Source organism: Eptesicus fuscus, chromosome 11 (assembly GCF_027574615.1).
Source record: "Eptesicus fuscus isolate TK198812 chromosome 11, DD_ASM_mEF_20220401, whole genome shotgun sequence".
Classification (NCBI taxonomy): Eukaryota; Metazoa; Chordata; class Mammalia; order Chiroptera; family Vespertilionidae; genus Eptesicus; species Eptesicus fuscus.
The window spans coordinates 51,480,628-51,505,927 of record NC_072483.1 but is presented as its reverse complement, the minus strand read 5'-3'; the positions used below and the strand labels follow the sequence as shown (position 1 = coordinate 51,505,927).

At 38.9% G+C, this 25,300-nt stretch overlaps 1 pseudogene; it reads right to left on the bottom strand.

The window, feature by feature from the left end:
• Window positions 1–590: 590 nt before the first annotated feature.
• On the bottom strand, window positions 591–1,278 carry LOC103283487 (nucleosome assembly protein 1-like 1; annotated as a pseudogene).
• Between the last annotated feature and the right edge of the window lie 24,022 nt (window positions 1,279–25,300).

Below are 25,300 nucleotides of genomic sequence, written 5' to 3'. Positions count from 1 at the left end.
AGTAATTTTTCTTCTTGTTCTTTTTTACTTCTCTTTTCTTGTTTTAGAGTCTCGGTATTTAATACTTTTCTGCCAGTTACATATTATTTCTTCACTCCCTGCCCCACATGCTGTGATAATAGCTGAAAAACAAATACAGAAAAAAACAACCCTCTAATTGTATAAAAATAGGTATCAAGAATAAAATGTTTTATTTGAAAAGATACTATGGATATTATATCTCTTTTATTTTATATTAGGCTGTAAAAACAAAAACAAGCAAGCAAACAGCAAAAACCCTGAAATGGGCTTGTCAAATGATGAAAATTCATCCTTTCCAGGGAAGCAGAAGGCAAGACCTTCTGGCTTCACTGCTTCTTGCATTCTGCTGGGTTTTGATCATTCTTTGAGTCATAGTCTGGATCATTTTCCTTATCTTCTTCCCCTTCCTTATCTGCTTCTTCACCTTCTTCATCATAATCATCTTCTTCTTCAGTTGCTTCTCCAGTAGAGTATAATATTGATCTTGGGATTATATGATCATGTAAAAGTGACCAGTTTCAAAGTCTGCAGCAAGGATAGCTTCAGCATCATCATCCAGATCCCCACTCTCAGGTCCTATATGTCAGCACTTCATTTGTGAAATATTCGTTGGGTTCAAAGTGAAATTCTAAAACAAAACTCATAAGCTGGCCAGCATCTGAGAACTTCACTTTAATATCTTTCAAATGCTTCAGAATTGGTTCATCATGTTCCTGAAACATATTACTGAGTAAGTCACCATTCTTAAAATCAGTCAACCGAAATTCAGGAATTCCCTTGGGGTCTTTTTTTCCCCTCATCCCTTTTCTCATCTTCAATTTTGGCCTTTTCTTTCAGCGCCTCTGAAATTACATCTTCCTCATCTGGTTTCCATTCACATTTTTTCGTAGGTTCATAAATTGCATTAATGATCTTGAATTGCTTATCAAATAAAAGCTGATAGAGAACAGCATACTTTCTTTTAAGATCACGAACTTCCTCATAGGAGTTGGCTTCTATCTGTGCACATTTAATTTTAAGATTTTTGAGAGCATTTCAGTGGATCCTGTTGGTGTTTCTACCAGACCATCAAGTCGTTCTTGGAAGGCTGCAAGAATCTAAGACTTTTGCATCATCTGTGTGCTTTGATTTTTGTTTCTTCACCAGTTTTTTTCTTCTTGTACTTCTTCAACATCATCCAAATCTCCATCAAGTTCAGACTGTTCCTTGTTGTCAGTCTGTCATGTTGTAAGAACTCCAAGTATCGAAGTCTAGCATAGGGAGCCAGGCAGTGGGAGCTGCGTAGTCAGTGACTGGATATGATATCTTAATTCAAAGGTGTTATGAACTAAGTATTTGCACCTCTCCTCCCCCTCCCAAATTCATATGTAAAGTTCTAAGTCTCAAAGTGATGGTATTTGGAGATAATTAGGGTTAGATGAGGTAATGAGGGTAGGACCCTCATGATGAGATTAGTGCCCTTATAAGAAGAGATACTAGAGAGTTCTCTCCACCCCGTGCATGTGAGCACACAGTGAGATGCCTGCCACCTACAAGCCAAGAGACAAAGCCTCAGAATGAAATCACTTTGCTGGCACCTTGATCTTGGACTTCCCAATCTCCAGAAACATGAGAAAATTCTGTTCTTAAAGCCATCATGTCTATGGTATTTTGTTATGGCAGTCTGAGAGAACTAAAGCAAAGGGAATATTTTAATAGGAGAACATTATGTATTAGGGTAGACTGATGGGGAAAAGTATTTTTGCAATAGCTCATCTTTCTGTTCCCCTCCTCAAATCACACCATCTAGGGAGTTACCTTGAATTACTATAAAAATATAATCTGATATAATATCCATTAGGATTACTAAATCTGGCCAAGTCCGAGAAAAAAAGTTAAGTTCTCATAATTCTGAACACATTTCTGGGATGGAATTTTTTGCACTAGCCTAAGGGTTGATCAGGAACCACTTTCTCTTGAACAGGTTTAAGATGAAGACAAATGTATCCCAATGCTAGAAATATCTGTGAAGTGGTCAGATTGTGTAACTGCTCTTTGTAAGCTCATGACTCTTGGGCATATTGCATGGGATAGGTCTGATTTCTCTAATCAAACCTAGAGACAGTGAGGACTGCTCTTAGCTTAACAGGAAAATTGACAACAAAGAGACAGAAAGTTTGCAAATCACAGGATATAACCCTTCAATGTAGATTATTACAAGGTCATGACTGAGACATTCTTTAGAAAATGGTGCTCATCTCTTCCTACTTCTTATTCAGCTGTGGTGATGACAGTAACTTTATTTGTCCTCTACATTGACCACCCCACCTTTCTCCTGCCAAGAAAGCAACTTGGTAACAGGTGTTGGCAGGGGGAAAAAGTGGAGCAAGATTTGAGATGTCCTTTTTATGCTTCAGTGTGAGCCAAGATGGTATTCCAGAGCCAGCCAGAGGCCACAGGGGATTAGCATGGCTTCCTTGGAGCCATGGTGAAGAAACAGTCAGTGCCAAATAAACAAGTCACATTCTCAACTTCCAGCTTGAAAGGGCAGATATTTATGTCATTTTAATGGCAGAGTCCAAATGACATCCATTGCTATTATCATCTTATTAGATCTTCCTTCCTTAGACTTGGGAAAGAATTCACCCCTCTCCACCGCATTTGTTTGACTGAAGTGTGTTCCATGTTTTTAGTATCGCTAGGGAATTAGTACACAAATAATGGCAATGCACTTCTCACACACATGCATACCTGTTTATTACAATCTATTTAAACGAAAAATCATCAGGAATTATGTACCATAGCACTCTCAAGTCTCACTGCAAGTAATTCAGTGTCTTCTGGTTCTTTGCAACCAGTTTTTTATCAAACTGTCAGTGGTGAAGGACCATTTAAAAAATTTCCAATCCTTTGAAGATCCATACTTTTGTAAAATACAATAAAAATGAATCATTAGGGAAAAAAGAAATACAAAATACAAATGTCAATTTTTCATTATTAGATTCAGCAGACTATCAAATTGCTATAAAAGTTTCTCAATGTCTGCTCTCCATTTTTCTTCTTACCTGTCCTTGACCTGTACCAGATGTGCAGATGACCACATCTTGAGTAGTGTAGACAGTTGAGTAAACAAACAGGCCCATAGGACTTCTCCTTTGCCTTGTCATCTGGGCAGAGGGCTCATTATCTTAGAATTGCCCAGAAGTTTCTGGTCTGTTAAAACCTGGGGGCTTTCCTCTGGGCTCCCAATCTCTGGAATCTCTCTTTACACGGAAGGGCAGTGCTTTGGAGACATTGCTCCAGACGAACCGTTTTCAGTTCTCCTTCATGCGGGAGCTGATTTAAGCAGGCTGGCACCCATGTAATGCTGGTGAGCCGTGCCCTAGGAAAATGCAGCATGGGTGGTGTAATGTCAGGTGCCTTTTACTCCAAATGACCTCTTCTGTGTATTGAAGGCTTTTCAGAAGGAAAACCAAAACACACGGACATGGTAAAAACAGCAAGAGTTTAGTAGCTAAAAGTTATGAGATTTAGAGTGAGGCCTCAGGGGAATGGGACAAAGGTCACAAGTAGCAGGAGTTGGGGATTCACGGAGCAGAGAGAGCAGTGATGACAGGGATGTCTGGGTTGATTTTATTAGTAAGATTTTAACACTTTTTAATAGTTTACCTCAGTGGTATGATAGCAAGATGGAGTCCACGAACCAGGCCTTCACCCACAGCCTGAGGAAAAACATGGGGCTTAGACAGCAGAAGTCTTCTTCTATTTGGGAAAAATTAAAAAAGGTATATACTAGCATGACTCCTTTAAACCAAAAAATGTTATTTATCAGATTCATGATATTCTTTACTGTCCATCATGTAGTTGGGAAGCTATTCTTTAATACTCTTGCTTTCAATTTACTCAGCACATTTTCTTCTTAAGAATTCCAAATATTGCCTTGGCCAGTGTGGCTCAGTTGGTTGGAACTTCGCCCTGTGCACCAAAAGGTGGTGGGTTCAATCCACAGTTGGGGCTCATAAGGCAACCAATTGATGTTCTCTCCCACAGCGATGTTTCTCTCTCTTTCCCTCTAAAATCAATGAGCATATCCTCGGGTGAGGATTAAAACAAAAAGAACTCCAGATATTTTTACCTATGTTATTTCATTTATACACACATTGTTGTTGAGATATAATTATTATTCATTTATATATCCAGTCAACAGTTCTTTTTTTTTTAAACTTCTTTATTGATTAAGGTGTCACATATTTGTCCTCATCCCCCCCATTCCCATCCCACACCCCTCCCCATGGATGCCCCAACCCCCTGTTGAACTTAACCATTGGTTAGGCTCATATGCAAGCACACAAGTCCTTTGGTTGATCTCTCCCCCTCCCCCTACCCTCCCCTATCCTCCCTCTGAGGCCCGATAGTCCGATCAATGCCTCCTTGTTTCTGGTTCTGTTCTTGTTCATCAGTCTATGTTGTTCATCATTTCCCCTAGATGAGCGAGATCATGTGTCACTAGAGATATACTTATAAGAACTGAATGTGAGACAAGCAATAATAGTTATGCTGACAGGCAAATGAATCAGTCTGTAGTGAGTTTCTTTCTGGACCAACAGTTCTTTTGAGACCCAATTTCAATGTCCACCAGTTCCTTATGTGTACATGTCAGCACTGACCCCTCAGCTCTGGATGGTGGACAAATGGTGGTAACGGAGGTCCGACTCCCTCTGGTTTGGTCTCGGCCGGACCCAGGGGCACGGCTTCACCCGGACTCAGGGGCGCGTGGCCTCACCCGGACCCAGGGGCGCGTGGCCTCACCCGGATCCAGGGGCGCATGGCCTCACCCGGACCCGGGACCCAGCCTCACCCGAATCCAGGGGCACAGGGCCTCGCCTGGACCCAGGATTCAGCTTCACCCGGACCCAGGGGCGCATGGCCTCACCCGGACCAAGGGGCACGTGGCCTTCAACAGTTCTTTATAAAGGTTAGCAATCTACAAAGTGGGTAGGAGCCATACCAATTTCTTCCAGATTTGTGAGACTAGACTTCAAGAAAGAAAATATACTTGATGTTTTGTATATTTTTAAGATTTAAAAATCCATTATGGGCTTTGCTACAGGTCCTGAAGTAAAAATAATAAGACCATCTGTGCTCTTTCCATATGATAAACACTGCTTGCTAGCTTCATAAGGAAGCCTATGAGGTTTACCAACAGGGAAAAACTTTCAAGTGTTTTTGAAGCAGTTGCTAAATATGTGTTCATGATTGCTTTGCATTTGTTGTTAACGTAGGTTCTAATGACATGGGACCTGTCAGAATTAAGGAGATTTTGGCTGAAATTTGTTTTCCTGTGAGAATCACTTACCCCTGTGTATAAACTTGCCCTGATTCAGTGCATTTCCACCCAGTTCTGTGAGATGCTCCTCATCCACAGAATGCTGTTAGGTGTTGGGTTCTCTCCTGAAGTTAGGGAGCTGCGAGCAGGATCTCCCACTGAAGAGTAAATGAAGTTGAAATAAATGAATGCAATCTTCTATTCCATACATATTAAATTTTGTCTTATTCACAACTGATGCTCAAATATGTGTACAATTATAATCACAGAGCGAACATTTTTATTTTTTGGCTTCCCAAATCTGAATCCCACTCCTGTGTTTGAGGAATTCCCCACTTTAGGAGGCAAGGTGAGAAGCAGAGCCCACCCCCACTGTGATGCTGAAAATGCTGGATACTCTTTTTCTCAGTACCCCTGGGGCTCAGCCCATCAGGCGCCCCTGCCTGAGACTTGGCATCCTAGGGTCGGAGTGCAAAGAGGCAGGAGTGGTGGAGAAATCATCCTAGTGCAAGTGCTGGTGATGGCTGGGGAAGGGGAGGCGACCAGTGTTTAATGGCTGTGGCAGAAGTGTGTTTGGCTGGTTCTCAGTGTCATTTTGGTTCTTGTCCTGGCTTTGGGCACACAGTTTTCCTACCTGTTTCCTGAGTGTGGTTTTCCAGTCTTCCCCATGATTCTGTGAGTGACTTAATACATTCTTTTCTGCTTAATCTTTTGGAGTTGGTTTCTGGTGCTAGCAATTAAGAGCCCTGATACACTTTTAAATATGGAAATTATGGGAACTTGGTTATTGGTAAAATGTGTATTGTCCTCATTCCAAATAAACTGAAGGAACACTTGCATTTAGAGCATTTCTTGGAAACTTTATAGCAATTCCTAAAACTTAGTTCTGGCCACTGTAAGGTAGAGCTAGGTGAGTTTCGCCCAGTGTTGGGCGGAGCAGGCAATGTGGATTGTTCTGGAGTGCTCATACAGCCTCTGCTTGGGGCCTCCATGAAATGCTGCTGTCCAGGGCCTCCACTAGCCCATTCAGTGCTTCTGAGAATTGGAAACAGGGTTTCTTCTTGCCGGTGGGCACAGTCCCTTCCAGGATCACATTTGTCAGGTGGACCTGGTGATGCATTTTTGTCCCCCTTCCCTCTCAGTCAGGAGCTTGCACAGGGCACAATTTGTACAACTGTATGCTATAGCCCTGCTGCCCTCCACGGTCATGCCTCCAATAATTCCCCAAAGGTCGACAGATGTTGAAGACTTCCTAGCCTCAGACCTCAGAAAGTTTACAATTGAGTTGGGAAGGCAAGATAAAACATGAAGAAAGATTAAGTAACATTAAAAGAGTTTAGTAACAGTTTAAGACAGGAGAATAGGACTAGATTAGCCAGGGTTCTCCAGAGAAACAGAACTAATAGTTGATAAATATCTCTACCTCTACCTCTACCTCTACCTCTACCTCTACCTCTACCTCTACCTCTACCTCTACCTCTACCTCTATCTCTATCTCTATCTCTATCTCTATCTCTACCTCTATCTCTATCTCTATCTCTATCATCTCTATCTCATCTATTTATCTATCTATGATATTTATTATAAAGAATTAACCAATGAGAAGTCCCAAGATCTGCAGGGTGAGTGGTAAGCTGAAGACCCAGGAGAGCTGATGGTGTAGTTCCCATCCAAAGCCTGGCAGACTCAAGACCCAGGAAGAGCCGATGTTTCAGTTCAAGTCCAAGACAGGAAAAGTCAGTGTTCCAGTAAAAAGGCTATCAGGTAGGAAAAAAATCTCTCTTACTTGGGGGAAGGTTAGTCTTTTTGTTATTCAGGCCTTCAACTGATTGGATGAGGCTTATCTATGTGTACCTATTCAGATGTTAATCTCATCCAAAAAGCACCCTTGCAGAAATAGCCAGAAAAATGTTTGACCAATATCTGAGGATCTTGTGATCCTAGTCAAGTTGACACATAAAATTAACCATCACAAAGACATCAAAGTTGTGCATAATTAATTGTCCCACAAGTTATACAGATAATAAATACTCTGATATGTTTGAGGGGGGTGAGGTCACTTCAGTCTGTGGTAGCCTTGGATGGCAGATAAGTGAAGACCGATATATTTGGGATGAGGAAAAAGAAAAAGCCCTAACACCACCGCTCCCTCCCACCAAAACAACAACAACAAAAACACCAAAACCCCTCTCAAAAGATAAAGCCCAAGCTCCATAGCTTGAGTAGAAAAATCTGCAAAATTGGAGTCAAATCCAATCATTTTGGTCTCATTTCTAAGAAGGCTCTCCTTCTGAGCCATTCTATCACTCCCTTCAATCCTTCAGCCAACATTTACTAAGTCCTACTGCATGCTAGAAGCTGTGGCCAAAATAGTTGATTCCTAGTCCCTCCCACACTCTTTGTCTCCCAGTCATGTTCTTCCTCCCTGGAATGAACCTCCTTTCTACCTCCTTTCCTCTCAAATCCGCTCTTAAGATCCATTTTTTATCATGTAACCCTCCATATTTTAAAATAAACATTTCCTGTTCTGAACATGAATACAATTATTTTTGGTGCAATTCATTTGAAAATAGATAAACTATTTTGTTTTGAACTGTTATAAAAATGTTCTGTTTGACTTTTTAAAAACATGTTTTATATTTCTTTTATCTCTCCACTGGATTATAAAATATGAGACCATGTTTTCTAATATTTAGGTATCCTTTGTGAATGCTTTCAAAATAAGCATGAGATGTTTGCTGCTTACAGTCGAAGCCTTAGCTAGTGATAATGTGAAAAAGGGGTACCTTGGCCCTTGTCATAGTGGCAGGTATACAGATTCAAAGTTGAGACACCTCTCCAACCCAGCAATGACTGCTTGGGCAGTATCTTCTTCTAAAGAGAAAGAAAACTTGCTCAGGTGGTCATAAAGGTGATCTCTAGTTTAAATTCCTCTGGAAGAATGAGGAATAAATGAAAGGGCGTGGCTAGCAGGGCATATCCCCAGAAAGCAAGACCTAATTAAAGTTCACTCTGGAGTTCCTTTTAGAAGCAGCATTTCTTAATTGCAAGAAATACATAAATGAGTTTCCGAAGGAGCTTTAGTGCAAACTAAAAGGCCAAGTATTGAGCAGAAGGAAGGAAAGGAAGCACATTATCCTCCTTTTCTGTGTGCTCGCAAACCATCTAGTTATCTGACAGCTTTACAATTTCACTTAGAGGTCACCAATGATAACTCATTTCCTAATGCTGGACACTTAAATAGAAGCAGATTACTATGGAAGAGAAGAGTAAATAGCAATACTAATAAAGCCAAGCATCTATTTTTCATTTCCAGCCCGATCACTAAACTTTTACCAAAACTGCATGTGATACATTTTAAGTGTCCTTATATATCAATAAAATTGATTTGAACAAGTTGAATCAAACCCACAATTAGAGTGAAATTGGCAACGCTAATATGTGTTAACGATAGGTGGGCCACCTAATTTTGAGAAATAGTAACGATTAGAATGCAGCCTTGACCTTGTCTGTTCGACTTTTTAGTAAATTTAATCTTACTTCTACTTTTGGCTAAGGTAACACATGTTTGATAAAAGGAGCTCTTTCTTTGGGTTATAAACGGAATATTCTGCTACTGCTTGAAACCAAACTACTCAATGAATTGTTTTCCAGCTAGAACAAGGATGAAGTGCCGTATTTAATTTGGTTCATTGCATTCTCTTTACAAAATCCTTGTGACTGGATTTCATTGGCCAAAGCAAGTCATGTGGCTGCTCTGGAGGCCAACAGGGGTGGAGATACATAATTCTCCCAGGAGGAGGCGCATCACAAATCAGGTGTCCAGCCCTAACATTTGTGGGCCAGGGATGTAAAATCTTTTCACAGAGAGGGCAAGAACATTTTTGAAATATTATAAAATCTGCCATAAAACATGAGTCCGTTTTCCCCCCATCAACCTTTCAAAAGCTCTTCAAGAAAATACTTTTTTCAAAGCTATAAGTTCTTCATTCCTTTTATTGTTTTCGAAGACATAGTTTTTAGTTCCTTTCCATCCTCTGAGCATGCTGTACTTGCATTTGCTGGCCTATGAAGCTTCATGATTACAGGGGCTGTATCTGTTTTGTTCTCTACCAGATCATCAAGGCCTACCACAATACTAGCACATAGAAGGCACTCAGTAAATATATATCAAATGAATAAAATGTTCCTTTTAGGTTGTGACCTGATCAATGCACGTTGTAATAGAAATATCACCACCCTATTGTAGATCTTGTATATCTTTTAATAAAGTTTAGAATCACATGCATGTGATCACATGATCCTGAAACCATTGTTGACTAAAACAAAATCAAACTTTGCCTCTTCATATATTATTGTAAGATTGGGTTTTTGAGCATATATATAGATCTTGACATTTTCCTACTTATAGTAACAACTTATTCCATTCAGTCCATCACTCTAGCTGCTTAGTATTTTTTATAATCTTGATTTAGTCATCTAATATATTTACTATTCTCATAAGTGTCATATGCAATCACATGAAAATTAGGGGACTTTACCTCCCATGGCTTTGTTCAAGACACTGAAAAAAAAAACAGCAGGAAACATCTTCCATGGAATGTTTTGTGGCAGGCTATCTGAAATGTCCTTCCAATCTATCAATCTATTATTGTAAACTTAGTGTTCTTAGGGTTTCCCAGACAAGCAAGCCTGTATGAGCCCTTGGCACTACAGGAGTCTGACTTTGGACTTCCTCATTACTAGCATACTACTTAACACGTGTGAACCCCGGTTTTCTCTTTGTATAATGGGGAATGGTGCGATTGGAGAAGGTAAGTTAGATTCTGTACAGTTATATATGTGAAATACTTAGCTCTGTGATAGGTTCCTAGTAGGTGCTAGGAACCATGTTTCCTTCCTTTTCTGCTCCTTTGAGTATCCTGTTTGCAGCTCTTCTTGGATTTATTTTCATTGGGTTCAGAATTACTAGTAGAAGGCAAATTTACTGAGTCCATTGATTCAAGTACAGTCCCCACACCCAGAAATATCCACTCTGGATGTTGGAACATAAATGTAACACCATGCCACTAAAGTGTCCATTTTCAAGTAGCCAGGAATCTTGGAAAAGTTTTCAAATCCATATATAATCCTAGGAATGTCCCTGGATATTTATCTAGGAGAATAACGAACTCTAATGAGACTCTTGGACTATACTTTTTCTCTTCCTTTTAAAAAATAAGATTCTTCTATATCATTGTACTTTGCTCAGGCAGATCCAAATTAGTCTGAGCTGGGTAACAGAGGAAAACACAAGAGGAATTTGGCTCTGGAAATCCATGTTCCAGAAAACCCACTTGTAGCTATAAAGAGGAGCTTAGATAAGAGTGGGCTCTGGGGATTTTGGGATGTTCCCCTTTTCTTCTATTCTCTTGATCTCAAATGTCAAGTTAATTTAAACCTAAACTTCTGACTCATTTTAACTAATGCAATGCCTACATATATGTTCAAGACTGCACCACAGTAGTAAATTTATGGTCTAGCCATTATTCTTCACTTCAGCTGGATGTGGAAGTACGCCTAAGTTTCAGTGCATTAAAGGCATTGCACCTCACTTTAAGTACCTTTTTATTTGTACTGGTTTATTCAGTCATTAGCCTAGTTACAGTCCTGCTTGGGCTCAAACCACACAGCTGGGTCCAAGGACTCAGACCTACCCTGGGTCCCGGTGATAAAGGTGCTTTATAACACATTGGCAGACTCAGCAATATACAGCTTGAGACAAAGGTCGAAGCATTTCTAGCTGAAAGGAAAGTGCAGGAAATAAGAGGGCTGGGCCTGGGATTACCCAAGATAAAATGTTTAAGCTTGCAGGAAGTGACGTGGATGGGAAGGAAAGTAGACGGTGACTGGCTCTGAGCAACTGAGATAAAGACCTGTTAAAGTGAGGAGCAATGGGCGGCCTAAAATCTGTGCTGTTTATCAGACAGTTGCTATTATTTTTGTGCCTAGTTTTAGTGGATTCAGAAATTTTCTTTTCTACATTTTTGAATTAAGTTATATGAGATGATGATGAATTATTTTGTGGCATTACATCCCTTTTGTGATAACGAACAAACAAGTAAGCAAAAACCACAGTAGGAAGAGCTACAGACCACATCAGATAATCTAAGTCAGATTACAGTTGTTCAGAAACATCATTTTATTATATGATAGTTGAACTTCATGAATTTGGACTCCAGGAACTCAAAATTTATGAAATGGAGGCAGAAGCCTCCCCAGTTTATCTTACATTAAAAGAAAGAAAAAGGATCTGGGGAACAGAAATGATGGAAGTTGGCTTTCATATGAACCTCATTAGGAAGGCATGCTGTTTCCAGTATTTTAGGAGCAAAAATTTATGTAGAAAGTTACTAGGATCCTAATTGAAGGCATTATTTTCTATTCATCAGAATAAATCTGTAAGCATCGCTGTTTCTAATAATTTGTAAGCCTCTGTCCTTTATTGGGTGTAGTAGTTTTTATTTTATAATATATTTCTTTTCAGTGGGGGTGGGCTAGAAGGGGTCAACAGGGAAAGAAGGGGGACATCTGTAATACTTTCAACAATAAAGATTAAAAACTAACTAATTCAGACTAGGCTATCATGCATTAGTCCAAATCATTAATATTTTATCTTACACTAAAGTGTCTATTGAGGGGTTTATAAACAGACTATTTTTAAAGATATTTGGGATGTGGTCTTTCCTACGTAATGGAATAAATTTCTATACATGGGAATGGAATAAATACACTTATTACAGAAATTATTCTAGAGCATTTAAGAGATTATATTAAGGAAGAGGCAGCAAAAGTGAGGAAAATAAAACAGGATGGGAGGTAACCCATGGTGAGGTGATGAAATAAACCTGTTAGAGAGTTGGTGAGAAACCATATATTGTACAGTATTTTGGTAATTTAAGAATGTACCAGTGAAAAGGAAATAAACTACCAGACGAGAATGAGAAGAACAGTGTCCTTAATAGTACCAGCAGTTGAAGTGAATTTTAGGGGAAAGTATTTAGTCACATACCTGGCTGTTCCCTGAGATATCACATTGCAGCCTCCATTTTCATTTCAAGTAATGGAGTGCAGACGAATGCTTTGGATAGTGGCAAGGGATTGAGAGGATTATATAAAGCGGTGCTATTGAAACTCTCAGTGCAGAGATGAGTTCCAGTTGTCTAGCTTCCATTCTGGAGACCAGAAAAAAAATAAAGATGACTTCATTACCCAAATGCTCAAGTCAATGCAAAATGTTGGGTAGGCTCACAGACGTCATCTCCCTCTCTTCCTCGCTGGATGAATAGTGAACCACATGTGAAAAAATTAGAACCAGATGGCTCTAAAACGAATGCCTCCACTCCTCTGGAATATGTGTGTGTGTGTGTGTGTGTGTGTGTGTGTGTACTCATATTTTGTACATGAGTACAAATATGGCCATGGCATAGTACATATTGAAGAACTATCATTTTATCTTTTTATTATGTAAAATTTCAAACATACACAAAGTAAACAGAATAGTAAAATAAACTCCCATGTACCAATCACTCATTATCATATTTTGTCCTTCTTGCTTCATATCTACCTCTACTCAATCCCCATCCCCTATTCAATAATTTTTAAGTTTTTCAAAATAAAATTTACATACAACAAAAAGTTTTAACTCTACAATTTTGACAAATGGATATACCCAATGTAACCCACAGCATCATTTCATTTTAAGCCCCAAGGTTTTCTACAGGGGTCTGAAGCAAGACTGAATGACTTGGATCCCATTTTAATGTCAGAATGGCCAACTCCATGCCAATGGCTTAGATGGCATGATCATGTGGTACTGGATACATTAAAGGGATGGCAGGGTAGGGAGGGAGGGATGAAAATAAATATATATGCTAAAAAGAATTTAGGAGCAGAAAAGGAAGAAAATGTACCCTGCAAGTAAAGGAGTTGGACTTGGAATAGTCTATGAAAGAAGATAAGCAAGCCACGAGAGAGAAGAGACTTCATAACTTTACGGACTCCATGAGGAAAAGAAGACACTTTCTACTTTTCAGCTTTTAGATGACAATCACAAGAATACCAGGCTTCAGATATTACCTTGACCATAAGTGTCTTAAAGCTTCTCCACAACCTGTTGAAAAGGCCCAGGATGGAGCGTTGCTTATGTGACACAGAGACTTCAGTGCACGTCTCCACTCCACCCTACACACCACACCTTTGGCATGGGCATCCAGCCTGACTCCCTGACCTGGACATGTTGTTGATCATCACCGATATTCCTATTGCCTCTCAAATCTTAGAGCATTTGGGGAAGATAAGGCACTAGCAGATGCATAGTCCAGGAAAAGGCCATATGCCCACTCTTAGGGTGCCTTCTCCCTATGCTCCTTCTTCCCACACCAATTCCATTTCTAAGGCAGTTGTCTAACCTTCAAGACCCACTCCTCTCTTCTACACAGTCCAGCCAAAGCAAACTCCCAGAGGGAATGCATCAAAATGCTGCATTGCTTCCTGGTGAATTCCATCACCCTCAGTTGTTTTCTCTGGATCCCACATACATTTGCCAGGTGATTTCTTTGTCTTGGCTCCAAGACTATTCTGGTGATTGGACCCCAGTGCTATAGCTTGGAACTTTACTCAGAATTGATTCCAGATGGTCCCTCAACTTCTAATCTTCAGGTTTTCCTCTCTTCCATTTGGTTCTGGATTGGTGGTGTGGGCAAAAAACCCCCATTTTCAGTGGTATCATCTTCCTTAATGGTAGGCAAAGGCAAGAAAATTTCAGCAAATTACTATAAATTAGTATAGCAGGTTTAAGGGTAGGAGACAAGACCATTTTTTCTGTTGATAGAATAATTTTAGAGTTTTTTTTTTTCTTAGAGGCATCTGGTTCCCATGTCTGTTGGTTTCCCCAAAATAAACATGATGTGGTAAAGGTTTAATATAATGCACCCTATTTTTTTATACACTAAATGTAAAGTCAAGTTCAAAGACTCTACTCTATGTCCTCAAGGTGGTACCTTGCTTTGTAGCTTGAGGAAAAATGAGCTTTAATGTATTTGGTGGGGGAATATGAAGGACCAATATTGATCAATGAGGTGTTATTCATTTTTTAATTTGTTTTTATAAGCTCACACATTTGGTTAAGAATATTAGATTTAGCACATCGATCTAATTATAGCACCTAAGCAGAATTTTGGAGGCTAAGCACAACCAGTAGAAATGTATTTAGAACAATTTTGGTTTTCTTCAGTAAACTCTCATTTAGCAATGCAAATTTTAAAAATTTACTTAGAGATTGTGTGTATATATATATATATATATATATATATATATATATATGTGTGTGTGTGTGTGTGTGTGTATAATACACAAGCATACAACGATTCTTAGAAAAAATGAGTTTATTTTGTTTTCTTCCAAAAAAATTTCCAAGAATTGCAGCATTTGGTAAATTGCTATTCACTCTACTTATATATTTTTTTCTTTTTAATGGTTTTGTTTTGTCTCTTCATCCCCATTCCAGTCTTAGGCTTTCTAGATAAGTACATCCAATATTTCTTGGTCTATAACCACCTAAAACTCCTCTAGCCCCTGGCCATTTTAAAGAAAAGTCTGGCATATTTTTTTGTTCTATTATTCTTTGTTTCCTTCGTTGAGGAACCCTGCAGTGTAGTTTGTTCTTAGTCCTCCTTTCCTGCTCCCAGTACTTCAAAAGTACAATCAGATCTTTGCTAAACTTAAATACATCTTATTTTACTACTCAGTGATACTTATCGTCTTTTATTTTTTACACTGCTTACATGTTTCTCTTTTTTTCCCCTCTGCAAGGATTGACTTTCATGGTTCTTAAACTTCTTTATTCTTCATGGTATCTCTTCGTCTCCTCTTTTAAAAAATTCTAGTGCCCACTGACTGCTGGCAGCTTGATTTCCGATGGATTTACTTTATATAAACACACAGTACTGAAGCACTTTTGAATTGTGCATGAAATCTGTCCAGATTTAGAAAAAAATAATAAATTCACCAGCCATGTGCCTTGAAGGATCTGCTTTGTTTATTCCTTTCTGTAGCTGAGGACCACTGCTGATTTAGTTTGGATTCACGGGGGCAAATGAGCCTTTGAGTGTAAAACTGTATGTCAGTTGGAACTGAGCTGCTTTTACACACTTCAGGTGCAAAAAATGCAAAATAATGAAAGCCTGGCATTGGTGTAATTGCTGGCGGTAGGATTGCTGAGCCAGCTGAAGGCTGAGGATCCAAGTATTCCATGACTAAACTAATTTCTTGTTTATTTCTACCTGATTTTTTTCTTTCTGGTCACTAATGCCATTTTCATAATGAGCAGTGACACCGATAACCTGTATATTTATATGTTAAATCTGAATCTATCCATATAATTGTTAATAGCAGAGTAGAATAAATACATACTGGTGATAGTGTTAAAATAAGTTTCAGGCAATCAAATCTTTACCCAAATTTAATAATAGCAAAAAATATATAATTGCTGTACTTCTAATTTAGCAATATCTGTGCAAGTGTGTGCAAAATCATGGTTAAGTCTCTCTATATTTGGAGGAATTTTTCTTGAATACATTCTGTAGATTGCTTAGCAAGAAGAATCTCTATATCCAGCCATTTGATATTCAGAAAAAGCTGCTTTCCTCCTGTAAGACTTCTTGCTTTATTTGGAAGAAAAATTTTAGGGGAAGTTAGGAGGATCTTGATGTTGCTGCAGTGGAGATAGGCCTTCTTGTCCTCTAACGCAAGGCAGGCATGGTACAAGGAAACTCAAGTTTCTCTCGGCATGGATCATGAAGACAACCCTTCTAAGAGATATGCAATTACCGAGGAGTTGATTGCTGCTCCATCCTTCGCTCAAAATCCATCCTAACGGAAATGAGGTAGGCTTTTGTTAGCACTGAGTCTGCTCTTTTTTTCTTCTGAATGAAGAAGGTGGAGGACACTGTGGAAAGACTGCCAGTCTGTTTTTATTTCTTTTTTTAAAAAAAATATTATATTCTGAACTTATATTCTCAATGTTATATTGAGAACTTTTTCAAGACCCTTCACCTTCAGATGCTGCCAGCTTCAAGGTCAGGTTTAGCTTAATTTATCAGCTCTGGAAATGGGAATCAGGCAAGCCAAAGCTACAAGAAACAGTTTCAACCATTGCTCTCATTCTGCCTTTGTGGATTTGGTGGGTCCTATAAAACCGGAGCGGGAATTGGGCTGATGGAAGCTGGCACCTCCCTTTCATTCAGCCCAGTTGCCCACTAGAAGAACAGGGCCCCGCATGGACCCGGTTTACAGTGAATAAGGCACTTGTTTACTTTCATTCATGTTTCATTAATTTCTCTGATCGGTGTCCAGCATCTTTTACTACATTTTGTGTCATTTGTTACTACTGCCCTGAGTATAAACTTGATACGGACTTTGTATGTTTATGGGCCTGAGCTGCTCAGGACGATAGTATTCAATACTCCCTGGCCTTCTTCCAGGAGTTTGCTTTATAAACTTCACAATTATATGAAACGAGCTCCCAGAAAATCAAAGCCTTTATGTCAAACAACTGTGTCAGATCTTTTGCTCATTTTTGCTTTTCTCTTCTAGCAGATGCCAGTGGATGGTGGATCTTCTCAGGTGGGGGGTCCAAGGAAAATCCCATGTGATTGACAGAGGCCCACGTGGGGTCACTCAGGTCAGACTTGACATATGATCAGGTGAAAATTCAGCTCCAGAAACTTGGAGAAGACCTCAGCTCCGGAAACCATTTTAAAAGAAAATTAAACTTTCTAAAATGGTTTAAACACATGTTTTTAATACTTGTTAAATGTCTTTTTCTTTCTGGAAAAGACATGCTTCAAGAAAATGAAGAAAAAGGTAAATATTTGGCAAAATAATCTTTTATACAAATGCCCCTGGGTAAAAGCAAATGAAAATTGTACATATTACCCAGCTGGGCTCTGTTCTACACCTGCATTTTGTTTTTCTTTCTTCTCTCTTTATTGTCTATACAATAGTTTGCTTCATGTGATTTCTTAATTAAATATTTAACAGCACACAACTGTAGAGGTTGGCTGATGTTATGCTGTGTTTTATTGCAGTAGTTTAATGTTTGTATTTATACTTTGTGGTGGTATTAAACCACACGGAGCACTCTCTTCCATGCAGAGAACTGAATGCATCTCAAAGAGAGGAGTTCAACCTCTGCTAGCTCAGAGAACTAACCTATTGCTGTGCTAACACAGAAGCCCTAATGTGTCCCATTCAAGTACCTCTTTAGGGCAGAGCTCCCTTTTGCTTAGTGGGAAAGGATGCTTTGTTGCTTTGTCATTTATTTTAGAAAGGCGTATTTGTCTTTATATAGAGTGGAAGAGGTAGGGATAGAAACGGAGAAACAGCCTACAGTGACAGGGCAATAAGACAGCTGATTATTGGCAAGAGGGAAATCGTCACTGACCTAGCACGAGTCACAGACTAGCCAGCTGGGCTTGAGAAGGACTTGGAAGCTTGCTGTGTGTGCGGTGATAGGAGGGTGTCAAAGGGTGAAATGCCAAGGGCCTTTAATTTGGCCCAGGGAATTGAAAATCAGGTAATTCGGGAGATGGTTTGTTCAAAGGTGAGTTGGCATTTGGATAGGGATTTTCCTCTCTGCAAATGGGTGACTGCAGTGGCAGAGCTAGAGGGGAAATTGGGGGGGCCTTGCCCTGGGTGCAGGTGGAAGAGCCAAACAGGAAGTGAACATCAAGCAGGACTCTTTGTGGCCTTCTGCCAAAGTCTAGATCTGTGCTTCCCAAACCTGTTTAGGGTCTGGGCACATTGAGAACGTGATGAAGGCTTGCTGTGGAACCTCACTCTAGAACAGGGTTTCTCAACCTTGAATTAGTGACATTCTGGACCAGATAATTCTTTGTGCATTGTAGGATGTTTAGCAGCATTGCTGGTTTATGCCCACTAGATGCCAGTAACCCCCCTCCCAATAACCCCCACCCCAAGTAGTGATACCACTAATGTCTCCACACATTGCCAAATGTCTCCTGGGGGGCAGAATTGACCTTGTTTTGAGAACCACTGCTCAAGAAATATACAAATGTGTCCAAAATTTCCCAGAGATGAGAGTATGCTGCCTCTTGGAACCTACTCATGATCCTTCCTAGGGTTAATAATATTAACATATCTCTAGCACTTCCTGTTCTGACTTCTCAAAGAAGCTAAATCTCTAATGTCACAGAATGGGTCTAAGAGCCACAAGGAGCTAGCTCACTTTGCCAACTTTTGGAAAGATGTGGACAATTTTATCCAATAAAAAAGGGAGGCAACTGAGGTTCTTGAATTTAAATTACCCATATCTGGCCACACCTACATTACTTAGCTGCAATGTCATGGGGTACAAGAACCCAGATTCCCTATTTCCTGGGACAGATACATCCTTGTCCAGGGGTTCTAGGCTAACAGCTTATGAAACTTTGGTATAGTCGCTGTGGTTAGTGAATACATAATTGCACTGAACTACATCATTATTCCATGCTTCTTTCCTTTATACTCTACTCAGTGGGCCCTCGGGTATGACTGTCTTTCTACCAGGTACTCCACATATAGAAGTGAAGGGACTTTCCTGTTTGTAGTACTGCAATGTAGCCTTTCCCACAGGAAAGCAGGCACTATTGTCAGTGATACTTGTAGGTGAACAGAGACATCAAGGTCTGTAATGATGAGTAGAGTGGGTGCCAGCTATGGGTGTGTGGCATGCTGCCTGGGTTAGCCTTGATGTGGGAAGTTAGATGTGGCCAAGAGGCAGGTATGTGTATTTCTCTCCAGGATGTTTTAGGGTCACTTAGTGACTGTTCAGCTCAGTCTACAATACTTGTTGCCATGTGAAGAACTGAATTGATGACCATAGTAAGTGCATATGCTTGTGTTTTGTGTAATAGGGGTATTTTCTGAAAATAGTGTTTTATTACATAGGTTATTGTCAACTCCCTTTCAAAAACATGAATGCTATATATCAGTGCTTCTTAACAGTAGTTGTACTGCCTCTGGTGGAGAAGCGGGGCATTTTAGAGATGTAGGGGGACAATTTTGGTTGACATAATGAATGGGAGACTGCTGGCATTTATGAGCAGAGGCCAGGGATACTGTATATTAAAGATTTGTGGCATGATCTACATGAATTTTGGATGTCTCACAAGATTTGTTTATAATTATCTGAACTTTTAACCTAATTCAATTTAATATAGAAGCACAAAGTAGTTTTGCTCAATCTTAATGATGACTGAAATTTCCAGGAATACAACTACTATTTAATTGAGAAGAGATTGTCCTTTTTGTTTGGAAATTTACCAAGAAGTTTTCATTTCCAAAATCATGTTACAACTACTGATTTGAGTTATTCTGATATAATATATTTGTATTAGTCTGCATTGGCATAGTCACATTTATGATAATTCTGTATATGTTAACATAAATATATAAATACTAGAGGCCCAGTGTACGAATTTGTGCACAGGTGGGATCCCTCAGCCTGGCCGGTGATCAAGGCCAATGGAGGCTGTCTTGCCCAGTTCCAATTGGGGCTGATTGGGGCTGGCCTGCTGGGAAGAGGGACCATGGGAAGTTGGCTGTGGGAGCGCACTCACCACCAGGGGGCAGCTCCTGCATTGAGTGTCTGCCCCCTGGTGGTCAGTGCGTTCATAGTGACAGGTTAACCGGTCGTTTGGTTATTTGGTTGCTTAGGCTTTTAGATAGATAGATAGATAGATAGATAGATGATAGATAGATAGATAGATAGATATGTGTGCTCTGTGTGTGTGTGTGTGTGTGCGTGTGTGTGTGTGTGTGTGTATGTGTATCAGTTTGTGGCTACAGTGGAGGGATCATCATTTCAACATAGGTCCCTAACTCTCATAATTATTTTGAATCATAAAGAAACACTATAGCCCTGGCTGGTGTGGCTCAGTTTAATGGGTGTTGTCCTATGCACCAAAAGGTTGTCAGTTCGATTCCCTATTAGGGCACATGCCTAGATTGTGGGCTCCATCAAGTAGAAGACATGTAAGAGGCAGCCCATCCATGTTTTTCTCTCTCTCTCCCTTCCTCTAAAAAAAAATAAATATATTTTTAAAAAGAAGCACTATAGTTCTCATCACAGAGTATTGTTTTGTAGTGACATGTTATCACCTTTAGCTATGTAGCTATTTTTCTGTAGGGAATATAAATATTGTGTAATTTTTTTATATGAAGCCAGACCTTCAGCTTCAACCACACCAGACAGCAAAGCGGGACATTCTGATGCTGAATTGAAGGAGAACAAGGATTTCTCCAGCTCAGTGAAAGGAAGTTTTTGTTTTTCTAGCACCTCTCTCTTTTTCTCCTTTGACCCATGCTGGGCATGCTCACATCTTCCTCATGTCCAATAGCTCTCCCATTTTCAATTTCCAAACAGATGAACTGCTCATGTCAAATATCAAAATTAATGAGGATTAGGTTCCAACAACTCTTACTTTCTCAGAATGATCCTCCCATTATATGTTTCTTTTAGGTTATATTTTTTCCCATTTGAAGTTGCTTAAATTTATGATTACCATCCTCATTGGTCTTGGGGGAGTAGAAGTTCTTGGACTCCACCACATGATAACCTCTACATGAATACCTAACTCTTTCTTTCTGTGAGATTTTCTTCCTACTTTTAGTGACTCTTTTACTGGTATCATTAACTTATTCTCCTTGATCTAGTATTAGCTATGATTTATAAGAAGAAGTCTTCAAATAAGATTGCTTTTACCTGATAATTGAAAGGACCTCTAATCATTTCTCTAGCAAGAATAAAAACAGTTCACTTTATTGAATACTTACTATATGTTAGGCACTATTCCAAGTTCTTGATGTCTATTGATTCATTTAATTCTCATAAATAACTGTGTGAGGTAGAGGCTATTATTATTCCCATTTTGTAGATAAGGGATTTTGGAAAAATTAAATAAGTTACCCAAGATTTCACAATTAATTAATGTCTTTCTCTGTCCTTTAATTGTAAATCATTTAATACTGTAAATAGAAAAGCATCCTACAGAAAAATAAATTGAGAAAGTGTAAGACTAAATCCATCACCAAGACATTCCATCAGACTTGTGGTTGTGGTAGGCCTAACTTTTCCCTAAATATTGGCTTGCAATCATATTCTCATTACTCATATCTAAACTATATATAGCAGCAATATGTCATCTAAGAAGGATGACTATAACAGTTGATGCTAACAGATTTCAGTGTAGGTCTCTTTTTCCTTTGGCTGCTGTCCTATTTAATGGGTAAATTATTCCTAATCAGAGAACTGAAAAGAATCATATTTAAAAGCAAGTTATATAGTTTCTCTGAGGATAGATATCTGATCACACACATATGACCCTTGCTTGTTTTATATTTAGGGGGGGGGGGGAGTTTGTTGTTTATTTTTGCTCAATTATTTATTTAGATTTATATGCACTCATGGATATTTATTGTATATTCTATGGATTATAATCTATTACTGTTATGATTATTATATTTTTATTGCTCAAACTGTCCCAGCTTTGGCCATTGAGAGCTCCTTCAAGTTGGCTTCTGTGTCCTTTCAACAGGATCATGACTTTTTTTGAACATTTATTTACTTTCTCACACCATAAGATGCTCCAGGCTCATCTTATATTTTTTTCTGTCCCAGCTCTAGAACCAGCCACTTCTCCAAGGAGTCCTGGTCTCTTTTCTTGGAGATTTTTATGGAATTTCCCCAATATTTGTGGTTTTGCTTTCTTCGGTTTCAGTCACCTGCAGTCAACCATTGTAAAAAAAATAATTCCAGAAATAAACAATTCATATGTTTTAAGTTGCACACTGTTCTGAGTAGCATGATGAAATTTCTCACTGTCTCACGCCATCAAGCCTGGGAAATGAATCTTCCCTTTGTTCAGCGTATCCATACTGCATAGGATACTCACTCATTGGTCACTTAGCCTTCTTGGTTATCAGATCCACTGTCTAGGTATTGCAGTGCTTGTGTTCAAGTAACCGCTATTTTACACAATAATGCTGCATTCACATAACTTTTATTACAGTATATTGTTATAATTGTTCTATTTTATTATTAGTTATTGTTGTTAATCTCTTACTGTGCCTAATTTATAAATTAAACTTTACCATAGATCCATATGTCTAAACAAAATATAGTTTCTTAAGTTATAGTATATGTATGGTTTGGTACTATCCGCAGTTTTAAGCTTCCACTGGGGGTCTTGGAACATATCCCCCAGGAATAAGGGGGGACTACTGTATATTCTTAGAACAAAAAGGAGTACAACAAAAACAAACAAAAACCAAGAAAAATGACACTAAACTGTTTAAGTAATCATATTGTAGGTATAAAGTGTTGGTATTGCTTTCCAAGACTCTTCCAGAGCATTATGTGATAAAGCAAATGAATAATTATGTTGGTGTCACTGTGTATCAAGTTTTTCAGAGTGAGATACAAGTGTAAGATCAATGAGGTTAAGTTAAAAACTCTGTAGTCTTGAATTACAATTAACACTTTAAATTGATGAGGTATTTTATCTTTAAAAATATATTTCTTAGCTCTACCCACTAAAAAGGCCAAGAAACAATGACCTATCCATTAGCAATGAGCACCTTTAGTACACAGATTGTCATCTCTAAATATAATTTCCCATATTTAAGAATGAGCATTTCTTGGAGAAATAGCTGATAGCCAGGAGGCAGGAAATATACAATATACACCTGGAACATCTTACCATAACACAGAGCAGGAAATTATCAAGCACCAATTTGTGTTGTGTCAAAAAAACTCAGTAGTCAACTCAAAGAAGTTTCCATTGGCCAAATATGGGTCAATTTGAACAACAGTAAGAGTAATAACTGCAATGAATTGAAGCACATAAAATACATATGCATACATGAGACTAATAATTAAAAACATGAAACATTATTGTTCACCTTTAGAAGATGCTAAGGAGCCAATTCACATAGTGGATGAATATTTTTTTTATTCTGCCTTTCTTTATTTTTTAAATTCTTTATTGTTGAAAGTATTACATATGTCCCCTTTTTCCCCCATTGACCTCTTTCAGCCTGCCCCCAACCCCCAGCCCAGGCCTTCACCCCCTATTGTTTGTGTCCATTGGTTATGCTTATATGCATATAAGTTCTTTGGTTGATCTCTTAACCCGCCGCCCCACTCCTTTACCCCCTCACTCCCCACCCCCTGCCCACCCTTCTTTGCCTTCCCTCTGATGTTTGACGGTCTGTGCAATGCTTCTATATCTCTGGATCTATTTTTGTTCTGCCTTTCTTTTATGAGTTGTACTAGTATCTTGAAGTAACCAAATAAATGATTGGAAGAAATTCTCTTCATAAAAGCATACTAGGTACTAAAAGAAGGAAAGATAGAATTAGAATATCCCTAGTAAATTAAGGCAGTGATCATCTAACTTTCTGATACCAGTTCCAATGTAGATGCATGTTTGGTTGGGGGATTCTCCACATATCACGAAACATTGCTCAGGCAACTGGGTATCCTACAAATCAATTCAATTCTGACACTATCTACCTGGAGATAGCAGCAGATACCACAGGCTAAGGGTTCAGTCCTACAAAACTGAGCCCACCCCACCCCTCAGATGCCAATCACAGGCCTACTGGCTATAGATAGGGGGTTCAAACCACCTTCTCCTTGAGTTCTATTAATTTGCTAAAGAAACATTTTACTTACTAGATCAATGGTTTATTTTAAGAGTATACAATTCAGGAACAGTCAGATGGAAGAGATGCATAGGGTAGGGTATGAGGAATAGGTGATGAGCTTCCATACCCTCTCTGAGTGAGTCATTTCCCCCACCTTCTCCACGTGGTCAACAACCAGGAGGCTGTCTGAACAACGTCCTTTTGAGATTTTATGGAGGCTTCATTACTCAGGCATTCTTTATTAAATCATTGGCCATTGGTGATTGATTCAGCCTTCAGCCCCTCTCCCTTCCCTGGAGGAGGTGGAGTGGGAGTTGAGACTGAAAGTTTCCACCCTCTGATCACATGGATGGTTCTTCTGGCAACCAGTCCTATCCTTTGTGCTTTTCAAAAGTTACTTCATTAACATAACAGAAAACACCTTTGTCTCTCTCATCAGTTAGGAAATTCCAAGAGTTTCAGAAACTCTGTGCCAGAAATAAGAACAAAGACCATATATGTATATATATTTCTTATTATAAATCACAATATCACATCATCAATGACTGATAACATTACAGAGAGTAAGCCAGATAGTATGTTGAAATACACAACACTATCTATAGCACATTCTTGCCAAAAAATTGAACCCAAGTCTAATAAATCCACTAGAACTAACTACCAAATTATAGAGAACAGAGGAAAATGTTAAACAACACCATGGAATGAATTCAGTAAAACCTAGACTGTGGGTTTTAACATGTACATAAATTGTATGTGTACATAAATTTTAAGAACAAAGCAGTAGTAGTAGAGGGAAATCCTATAGATTAAAATAAACTTAAGAAATATTGCATAAATGCAACGTAGAGTCTTATTTGGATCCTGATACAAACAGAATCATGAGACAATTAGGGAAATTTCAACACTGACTACATAATTGATTATATAATAAATTATTAATTTTCTTTTGGGTCAATAATAATTTTTTGAACATTTTTTAAGAGTCTTTTACAGTGTGGAGGAAAAAGGGACTACATACTAAACCTGACAAACTCAGGGGAGGCCTGCATCGTGGATCTTTCTAACTCAGAGACCTAAAGTAACTACATAGTATAGTCTGAAATTAAAGCTTTCTAGCTGAAAGTGAGTCTTGGTGGGTAGTCATGTCCTAGGTCAGTATCTTCCCTGACAAAAGTCAATTTTTCCCTTAACCAAGTGAGCCTGTCTATTGTCTTTTTGCAT